General features: G+C 50.0%; 1 protein-coding gene across 2 annotated transcripts in view; it reads right to left on the bottom strand.

Annotated features, from left to right (window-relative positions):
- Positions 1–346, bottom strand: part of PLEKHM1 (pleckstrin homology domain containing, family M (with RUN domain) member 1) — a 37840-nt gene extending 37494 nt beyond the window's left edge. The window contains exon 1 of one of the 2 annotated variants that reach the window (XM_012726596.1): positions 267–346. The gene's annotated coding sequence lies outside the window, so the exon portion shown is untranslated. The remainder of the gene's footprint in view (positions 1–266) is intronic. The other variant, XM_004684925.2, reaches the window with a different exon arrangement.
- Positions 347–10722: the final 10376 nt, after the last annotated feature.

Below are 10722 nucleotides of genomic sequence, written 5' to 3'. Positions count from 1 at the left end.
ATAGGGGTCAAGGATGAGGCTGCATCTAGAGAAGACCAGTGGTGAGGGGTAGCCGAGCGTGGGAGGAGGGGGCGGCCGAGCGTGGGAGGAGGGGGCGGCCGGCAGCGGCAGCGCAGGGGCCGGAGCGGGGCTTGGGCTGGGCAGGGTGCGGGCTCTGAAGCAGGACACCACGGTAACCGAGGAACTGGGAACACGGCGGCCAGCTGCCCCCTTGCCCCTTCGCGCCTCCGCCCCTCTGCTGCCCGCCTTCCTGGCCCCTAACTCACCACAGGGAGCGGCGAGGGGGTCGGGGGACACTCCAGGCAGTCGCAACCCCTTTGCCTCCGAACCGGCGCTGCGGCCTCGGAGCCACTGACAACAGGAAGTAGCAATCGCGGGACCTGACGTCATCACGTCGGCGCGCTGTTAGGCTCCGCCTCCGTCACGCGAGCCAATCGCAGGGCCTAGGGGAGCCGAGGGGCGGGGCCGGCGCGCTCCGGGTCCTGAGGGTCCCCCGCCTCTAGCGGGGCGTGGTCTGTCTGGACAGCCTTACACCCTGTAACCTGGCGTGGCGCGGGGGCCGGGGCTCCGCTCTGGACGCCCGGGTCTTCCTCGGCCTCCCAGCGCAGGGCCTGCGTCAGGTTAGATCCTGGCTTCTGGCCTCCCCTGGTCGCAGCACCTACTCCTTAGCGTTGGGGCGGTCGCTGGGCCTCCTGGAAAGGGAATCCCGCAGGCCTTGTTTTTGCCTCCCCAAAGGCATCAGCGATGAGCCCAAATTAGAACCTCCTGCCTGGCGGCTCTCAGGGAAAACAAACATGTTTTGATCACATCTTACACCCAGGGAGCACCTTTTGGTCCCCGCGGGCATTCTGGATCTGGAACCAGCCCATCAGCACAGTGATGCAAGAGTCCAAGGGTCTCTTATCTCGCCTAACTTGGGCTAGGAAGACACTACTACCCCTTGAGGTAGCACTGAAGACAGAAACTTCTAAACAAAATTCTATTGATGCTCAAAAAAGAGAAGGAGGTCACAGTACCCTAAGGGGTGAAAGAGTGAAATGCACGCACATGGTGTATTTTCCACAGATTTTTCCTTTTTTTCTGAGGCCATCAGCTACAGGGGAAAAAATCTCACATGACCGTGTGATTTGATGATGAAGGCATCTGCAAAGTGCTTTGGGCCTAGAGAAGAGCCTTGAAAGTTATTCTGGAGGAGATGATTTGGATTTGAGTATTTTAGATGGATAGAAGGGGTGTGCCAGGGAAGGGGCTGGCAGAGAAGTGTCTGGGGGTGGGGTGCAGGCCTAGCCCAGGGGTGGAAGGAAGCACCTGGAGTTGAAGAGGAAACTAGGAAGTAAGAAGCGGTAAGGGGCCAACACACACATACGCACACACATGCACACACTTGGAGGCCGGCAGGAAAGGCTCAAGACATTTGCAAAGTCAGTTCACATTCCACTGGGCTGTCAGCTTAGATGTCAAACACTGTCCAGAGTTACTTAAAGCTGGCTAGGGGAACTACAAATCCCCAGGGGACAGGAGCAACATGCAGATTCCTGAGCCCCATCCAGCCCTAAAGAATCACAAAATTTGGGCTTGACCCCCACCCCACCCTCACCCTCTGCTTTGAAGCCTAATAAAATATGAGTATCTGTGCCCTAATGGATTGTGGAAACCGAAGCCCCTGCTGTTTGCCTGGTAAAAACTGTGATATCTTCTATTCCAGACTAGTTACCTGGAAGGTGGGCACACTTAAGAATATTAGCTTAACAGAAGCTAAGGACCCAGGGCCGTGGGGGAGGCTTGGATGCCCAGGCCACACAATTAACAATAAATGGTTGAAGCAGAAATCTCACCCAGCTCTTTCTGACTCTATCATAGTTGAGTGGCCGAGAAAGTAGACTTTGGAGACAGGGGAACTTAGGTTTGAATCCCAGCTCTCTGCCCATACTGTTTGCTAGACTTTGCTGAAACTGTGCAGAGCCCAGGGCAACCCAACATGAGAGTGACCATCTGAGAGAACGTGCCAGTGTGGTATTTTTCACAGTCCACTAGGGAGAGCTTTGAAGACAGAAACTTCTAAATTGAATGTTAGCAGAAGTCACAATAGCTGATGGCCTCTTAGGGTCATGCTGAGGGGTCAGAATGTATTGTTGGGAGTGACCAAAGATGTACTGTCAAGGACTGAATTAGGGCGGTAATTGAGCCTTGCATTCAAGCTTGATAAGGTAATAAACTGACCCTGCATCCAGGATGGGACTAGCTGAAGGTGATAATGAACTGGGCCTCACATTAAGGACACAGCGACGAATCACCCCTTTGAAATCTGAGCTTAGGACCTATGTAGGAGGCCCTTCCCCCTTATTGAGTTGGCAGTAGCTGCGGACCCCACTCTAGGGGCTCCTGCTGCTGTCCGGGAGCAACAAACTGCTTGTTCAGCCCTTCTGCCTCCGGCCTTTCTGTCTTTTGTCTGGTCACAGAAGTTGGAACAAAACATGTATGACTCCCGGGAAGTTTCAAACACTCTCTGACCTTGGTTCCTCATCTGTAAATTGGGGAGACATCAATTGAGATGAGGATTAAGTAAGATAAAATCTTTAGGATATTTTCTGGTCTGTTGTAAGCAGCTGAAGATGACTAGTTGTTTGTTACTATTACAGTTATGGATAATTCTCAGCCTCCCAATGGGTCAGCTCCCTGCCTTTAAATGTTGTGGAGAGAGACCCTCTCTTGTGTGAGCCTCAGATACAGTCTGACTTAGCATCTGATTGCAATCATCAGACCAGTATTAAATCAACTGTCTAGCAAGTATTCTCCTAGGTTCTGTTGTAGGAAGTTGGTTCATCCAACTTTTCTTTTTTAAAAACGGATTAAACAATTTGCATTATTTGTAATGTTAGGGTCCGAGAACTCGATTACCGCGAAAGACAGAGCATCACGCAAGAATGCAATTCGCAAAGTAGAGTTTATTGGGCTGGCTAGCCAGGGTCAAGCAGTTCGCTGCCGGACACGCAGGATTCAGGCCAGACCCCGACCAAAGTTAAGTCAGGGAATATATTGGCCTTGTTGGGTGTTACATACGTCAGAGCTTACGCAGATTCAACTTAGCAAATGGATTCAAAGATTAACAGACGTCACAGCCTGGGTCACAGTTCAACCACCCAATGACAGGTTTCCAGGAATAGATGTCTCATTTCTTGGTGCCTCAGGTCCAATCAGCCTGGGCCACACCATTCCCATTATCCAATCAATTTTAAATGTGTATTGTCCCTCTTCAACCTATCCTGCATTCCGGGGGGTGTGGTGGGGTGTTTGCCTCGGCTAGTCTAGTTTTGCTCAGGCCTGCATTACTTCCTGCATTCCTTCAATGTTACCTCAATAAAGTGGACAAAATTGACACAAGCTATGCAACTTCAATCGGCAGACACGATATGGATGGAGGGGAAATGCTCTGAAAAATCAGACTTTCCACGCTAACTTATGTTATGAACTCCCTTTTTTGTATAATCGTAATATCAAAATATTCTAAACAACCTTCAGCTTACAATTGGATTGCCTCAGCCTCATAAGGCGCTACCTGGCCCTGACAAGCAAGCGCTGCAGTAGGGTGAGAAATTCCTCTTGAAGTCAAAAGTCATTAAACAACTGGCTGATTAATAAAAGCAAATGGCTGTTACTACAGTCTCTCTTACTGCCAGACAGAGGAAAATCCAAATCTTATCACTCTACTATCTCACATAGCCTTCTATTCAGTTTCTAAATAACCACTCAAACTTCTTACTATCTAGTCTTTAGATATGGAAATTCACCCAAGTCACCTATTCAGAGCTAATCAGGTTTTCTACCGTCTAGACTTCAAGGAAACTCACCTAAACTTTCTAACAAGTTTTTCAAAGAACCTTACCATAATTTGATTTACAAGAAATTTCCTCTTCCTGCCCTCACTTTACTTTACCCCCTAGGATGTCTTTATGAGAATGAAAGCCCTTAAGTAATAGATAATATTTCAGGGACTTTATTTTGGTTAATCTTCACTGTGGAAAATATAGTAATATTAGTCTTAAACTTTGTGAATCTATGTGCCTGTTTTAACCTTGACAGATTGATTTTAAAAATGTTATAATCTCTACTAAAGGTCAAAACGACCCCCAGACTATTCTTAGAAAAAAGGTGATTGTGATCTCAGCCCCTTTCATATGCTAATGTCATCCCTCTGCCTGCTTGAAATGTATAAAATAAACCTCAGCTGAAGGCAGAGCAGGAAGACTTGCACCAAACTCCTATTCCCGTGTCTTCTCGCGCCTGCTCCTCTTTTCCCCCCTTTTCTAGCAATCTCTGCTGCTGACGCCATTCCCACCTTGAGACCCTGCCTGTTCTGCCCCCCAATAATCCGCATAGGGACAAAGAGTTTCCCACACAAAACTAAAAACACAAAATAACAAAAGTCTTGTTACACATATCATTGATAGTTCACATAGTGCCCGAGGAAATCAATGAAACATCTTGACCATTCTTGCCCTCCTGAGCCCACTCACCCCGCCTGGGTGCCAGAAGGTAGGAAGAGTTGACTTGTAGCTGAATCTTCTGGTGCTTATCTCCATGTTGTTGCACTTTTACTTCTTGATTGACTGATTTTAGTCCCTGTCCATTGACTTACTAGTAACCTTCTCAAGGGGTTAGTTCTTTTATACTCCCAACCCCCAGTCCCTTGAGCGTAGGACACAGTTTTCAGTTCGTTAATGAAAGGAAAAGGCGGAGAGCAGGGACGGATGCCATGAGTCTGTTGCCAAGTTCTGTGACCGGCCACAAGAAAGGAAGGCTTGAGGCAGAAAGGCTGAGCAAGCAGAGTTTATTGCTCCGTGGACAGCAGCTGAGACGGACCCCCTCGAGTGGGGTCCGCAGCTACTGCCCCCTCAATAAGGGGGAAGGGTCTCTTATATAGATTCTAAACTCAGATTCCAAAGGGGGTGACTCATCGCTGTGTCCTTGATGTGAGGCTCAGTTTGTTATCACCTTCAGCTAGTCCTGTCCCGGGTGCAGGGTCAGTTTATTACCACCTTATCAAGCTTGAATGTGAGGCTCAATTCTTTACCGCCCTAATTCAGTCCTTGTCAGTAAATCTTTAGTCACTCCCAACAGTTAACAGCCTTAGGAAGCATGGCTATTGTAAATACTGTTCTCCACGACCTTAATAATGTGCTCTGATTACATGTTTCTCTGCACCTCGGGCATTTAATTTCTCTCTGCTGTTACCACATCTCACGTGCTCAAGTAGGTGGTGCGGGCAGCAGGCAGGGCCTCTCGGCTGTGTGTCCTAGTAACCCCGGGGCGCCTGACACAGCTGCCTGCTAGAGCTTCCCCATGGCTTCCTGGGTTGGGATTCCATTTCCTGGCCCCCTTCTCACTTTGCTTTCTTGGCTGAAGCATGGCCTCACTTAAGAATCCCTTTCTAGTATGCCAAAGCAGAAAGGTGTCTGGACCTCCTCATGATAGTAGTTACACCTTTAGTATCCATTAAATGGGGAAGAATCACCATGAAACCACTGCTTTTAAATGAAGTTGTGTTTTACTTAACACAGTGGCATCTATGAACATGTGAAAACCTGTCAAGAGTTTAGGCTTTCGAGTTAGCTCCAACTAGCTTCAGTCTTTGATCCTCCGCTCCTCCCGAGCTGTCCCCCTCCACTGCAAGCAGCCCGACCCTCTCTTACCTTGAGTCTCCTCCCCATGCTTCAGTGCGTGTGACCATGGCTGGCCAATCAGAGACTCCTGGCAGACACTTGCTAGAAGCAGGCCAAGCGGAGAGCTTTTGCTCTGAGAGGCTCCCTGGTAGCCTTGTTGGGGTCACTAATGACCATCTTTGCAGTCATGGGACATGAGCTCCCCCTAAGCTGATCACAGGGGAGAGCAGAATAAAAGGCTGCTACCAGCACTCACTGCTACTGATGCTGAGGATTATCTGAGGACATGATAGTGGCAGATAGTCACTGAAAGAGATGGGCTGGAACTACAGCCGGGTGGGTGTTGTTTGCTCCCCAGATGCAGCTAGCTTTAAGCTCATAGGCCACCTCCCCTCCCCACCCCTCACCCCCACTTATGTGAGCCCATGTACTGTAGGACATTTTTGGTTTAAGCCTGTATTAGTTGGATCTCTTTTCTTCTGGAACATAACAGTTGGTGATATCTCATTATCTTTGTGAACTTGGGCAAGTTATTTAGCCCACTTCCCCCCACCCCCCAATATCTCAGTTTCCTCATCTTGTTAAGGTCCGAAATCACCCGGTTGCCTCCCTTGACAAAGGACAGAACTAGAGATGCACAAGCAAGTGGAGTTTATTGAGCCAGCTAGCTGGGGTCAAGCTTTCTTGCAGGAATGCAGGCCACACAAGGGAAGCAAGACCCTGACCAGAGGGATGTCAGGGAATATATAGGCCTCATTAACCTTTACAGGAGTCATAGCCTGCACAAATTCAACTTAGCAAATGAATTCAAAGATTAACAAGCATCACAGCTTGTGTCACAATTCAACCACACAAGGGCTTGTTTATCATAATCCAATTTCGACCTGTCCCAGGGATTAACACTAGGGTGTGGTATCTGCCTGCATATCTTTTGGGCTTAGGGAGGGGTCACACAGACTCAAAGGAAGGCAGAGGGGCGGAATTACTAGTCAGGCCCAACAATATATTAATTGGGGAGAATAGCTCTCTCTCAACGGAAGATGCAAGATGTCAATAACATGCATATACTTTAACTATATGATCTCTGTCCGTGACATAATGTAGTTATATTTGGTTCATCACTGATTACAATAACCTACGTTACCCACTGATAGGTGACTGGATAAAGATGGGACAATATTCCCCTAGAAGAAAAGACGAAATTCTGCCCATTTGCCTATCATGGAAGGACCTTGAGGGGATTATGTAAAGTGAAGTTAGCCAGAAAGAGAACCACCAATATCAAATGATTTCCATATATGGGGATATAAGAAAACTAAATGAGCTGAGAAAGCAAAATAAAAATAAGTCAGTAGGCATTGATAGCCGAATTGACTTGGTCACTGGAGGTGAGGCCAGTGGGGGTGGAGAAAGGGTGAGGGAGGTGTAAGGGGTGGCAGTGAGCATTTGGGTTTGCTTTATTTCCCCTTCTATTTTTGTTTTTTTTGGGGGACTGGGGGGTTTCTCCAAATAAATTTCAAAAACAAAGTTCAAAATGTCTTCCCGGTTGCCCACAAGACCATACTGAAATACTTTTGAACAAAAAAGTTAACTCTAGAAAATGTTTTATTTTTTCTTCCTCTTTTTCAGGAAAAAACCAAAGCATGCATCTTGGCACACACATGCACGAGAGGCGCCAGCTGGCCTTCTGTGGTCACTGCTCCTGGGGAAGCTTCTGCCTCTCCTTCTCCACCTGGGGCCACTGTTTCTCTCAAAGCACCGATTGGTGGTGCACACTGCGCCCCTCCCCCCCGCTGCCACCTTAACCTGCCCGGATGCAGGTCACAAGCGGTGTCCTGAGCCCCAATGACCCCAGTTCTCACCTTGCTCAGGACGAGGCCCCTGGAGGGCATAGCGTTTCCTGCGGAGCTGTGACAGAACTAGGGGTCCCCTCCCTGCGGCTGCGGTTTCCTCGCGTGCACTAACATAAGCAGCTGCATGCATGTCCCAGGAGAAAAACTGCCACCAGGACTGGTAGCTGCTGAGTTTCCCTTTTACCTGCCCTTTCTCCTTGTTTCCCTCTGTTGCCTGGAGCAGCAGGCAGGAGCAGAGAGATGGAGGCTGGGAGGAGCTAAAAGTTTAAGTTGTGGGGCAAAGAGAGGGCAGTCATTCTATTTTGTTTTGGATAGATTGCCAAATCATTCCTGGGAATCATTGTCCTGGTACAGTGGCCCTATTTGGGGAGTTCTAATTCCAGCTTTCTAAAAAATATTGTCTTTTAAACGCAAGCACATGATGGAATATTCAGAATGGACAAAGTAAACACGGTGCTGCAGCTTCCCAGTTTCCTTCCCTGACAGCGGTCACCATTTCCGGTGTCGTGTGTGTCCTTCGAGACGTTCTATACCATCATCATCCAACAGCACAGCACCGGCATGACAGCCACTGGCCACAGGTGCCTGCTGTGACCAGTGTGACCTTGGAGTGGACTTTTATTTCTTTAAAGATTTATTTATGCATACAAGAACTGGGGTACAGGCCAGAGATGTGGGGATGGGGTGTTTGAGAGGATTCCCCAGAGACAGAGTGGGGAGCAGAACAGGCAGATGGACTGAAATACACTGCTGAGGGGGCAGCGGGTGGGTCAGGGAAGGTCTGCTGTGCCCTGTGGGTCACCTCCCTGGCCAAGATTGAACTCGTGCTGCAGTGGGCTGTGGGTAGCTTCATAATGCTGCAACTTAATCTCTTGCACCACCAGGGAGGGCCCTGAAGCTCGCTGAATTTAATGTAAATGTAGGTGGCGTTTGGACACACGCGTGTGTAGGTGGCCATACCAGGCAGTGCAGTTCTGTACACGACACACCACACAGAGTAACACACCAGAGACACTGCACACTCCGTGCACTCACAAGGCAACCCCTTGCTGTTCCCACCCCAGAGATCCACAGGCCATCCCTTTTCAAATAAGCTCTAGTCTTCTGTGCGGTGATAGCCACCACACCTCTCAACAACTTGGGGTTCCCCACTCTCAACTTTTGCCAGCCTACGCCTGAGGTTGCCCGAATAGTCCCTTTTAGGCACTGGGGGAACAGTGTGCCCTGCATGAGTCGCCGCCCTGAAGTACACTCTCGTCCCACAAGCCCCGTGCTTGGAATTCACTGGTGAGGGCGGCATTTGCAGTCAGTCATGGCTCTCAGTGCTTCTCCCTTGGAGTACTAAGTCTGCTGGGAAAGGCAAACATCTGGGGTGGTTTTGTTTTTGCCCTGCTGAGGGGCCAAAATGACGAGGGGCTACAAGGCCCTTCACTGAGGCCTTTGTGGAGCTGCGGGAATTTGGCTACGTTGTCTCGGACACTGCACTGCCTGCAGTCCACCTGACTTTCATCCCAGCAAGAACTGTCCTGAGACCAAAGGAAGGATCAGCTCCAAGCGTTTCTCCAGTCACCTCTGAGGACGACTCCGTGTCATCAGCGTCTAGTACCCAACCTGCTTCTCAGCTGAAGTGCCAATACCTTTTGCGGGCTCTGGCTTAGACCGCAGTCCACATTCTTACTCCATGGAGACGACGCCACCCGCCCTTACAAAGCCTTGAACACCCATAAGAAAAAGCAGCTGGGCCAGTGAGATGTCCTTGTGTGCAACGTGAGAAAGAGGCGGAAGTGGTTCTTGCCCCCTTACCCGGCAGACCTGCAGCTGCAGGTGGGTTCCCCACTCCCCCACCAGCCGGCAGTGAGCTCAGCAACGGCTTCCTGAAGTTCCCTGACTTCTGGGGGGGGGGGGGCCTGTATCAGCAATCGGGGTCTCATGACAGTAGGCGTGGTCAAGTAGCCCGAGGGCTGGTGGTGCAATCCTGTCACCCCAACTGTCACCTCCATGATGCCGCCCCTCCCATCATAAGCACCAGTCAATTGTATAAAATCTTTACTTTGCTTGAAATATCCAGGGTAGTTCTGGTGCTTTAAAGTACCTGTAAATTCGATTCTTTCTTCTAAAGGCAGATTCTAGTGACCTGACTCTGTGTTGCAAAACCTTTCTCATTGCAGAATTTGAGCTGGCACGGGGGCGTGTTTCTGTCCTTGTGACCTGACAGTGTGACTCCTGCATCTTGTGCCGGGCCTGACCCAAACAGGGGAAGAAAATGTGTCCACCACCCACCTCATCCTCAGTATTGTTAGGGCGCTTGGGTGCCAGCAGTGCCTACGCTTCTCTAGCCCTGCGCTGTGCCGCGGGGCAGTGTGAGAATTAGCAGCCTTTGGGGAGTCCCAGAGTCCTGAGCTAAACCTTCGCGGTGCTGCCGTGTGGCCTGGGGAGGGCGCCCACCTTCTTTGAGTCCTGTTTCCTCATCAGTCAGTTGAGAATCATAGAATATGCTTCTCCAAATTGCTGGGCCAGATAAGACTATAAAATGCCTAACTCGGGGCTGGGCACCAAGCCGGCAGATGGTCAGTGAGGGCTGCGGCTGCTTCCTGCCGTTACTACTGCTTAGCCTGTGTTTCTAGTACAGCAAATATCTGCTGGCTCACCGAAGTCACCACACAGAAGCACTTGGTTTTCACAGGGGACCTGGTCTGGCACCAGGAGGGCAGGTGTCCTGGCCCTGCGCAGACAACCCAGACGGGCCACTGACAGCTGATACGTGCTGAGCGCCTGTCCCACGGTCAGGACACTCGCCACCTCGTACTGCCACACCACTGACATTCAATGGCGTCCATTTGGTAAATTACCAAATCTTGCTCGTTTACAATTTCTTTCACACACGAATGCATTTACTGGCTTTCTAAATGTGATTCATGAGTTTCCTTTCAGGAGCAGGGAAGCTGCCTGTTCTGCCGATCATGCTTGCATTAGTCCGTGGAATCATGCGCCTTGGGTCTGTGCTGGCGAGGAAGGAAGTGGGGAGGCTGGCCTGAGCTGGGGGAGCTGAGCAGCACACGCCTGACACTCGGAGAGGTCAGGAGAGGCGGGGGAGGGGCGTGTTTTCTGAAACAAAGGCTCCAGGAGGGCAAACTTGGGGCGTCACTGCTCTTACATTCTTCTTTCCTCCATCCCTAGCTTGTTAGGATGGAGAACCCCCTACCGAGACA

This window comes from Condylura cristata, unplaced genomic scaffold, assembly GCF_000260355.1.
Source record: "Condylura cristata isolate star-nosed mole 26May11 unplaced genomic scaffold, ConCri1.0 scaffold00017, whole genome shotgun sequence".
Lineage (NCBI taxonomy): Eukaryota > Metazoa > Chordata > Mammalia > Eulipotyphla > Talpidae > Condylura > Condylura cristata.
Note: the sequence above shows the minus strand (reverse complement) of the source record. Positions and strands in the feature narration are given on the sequence as shown.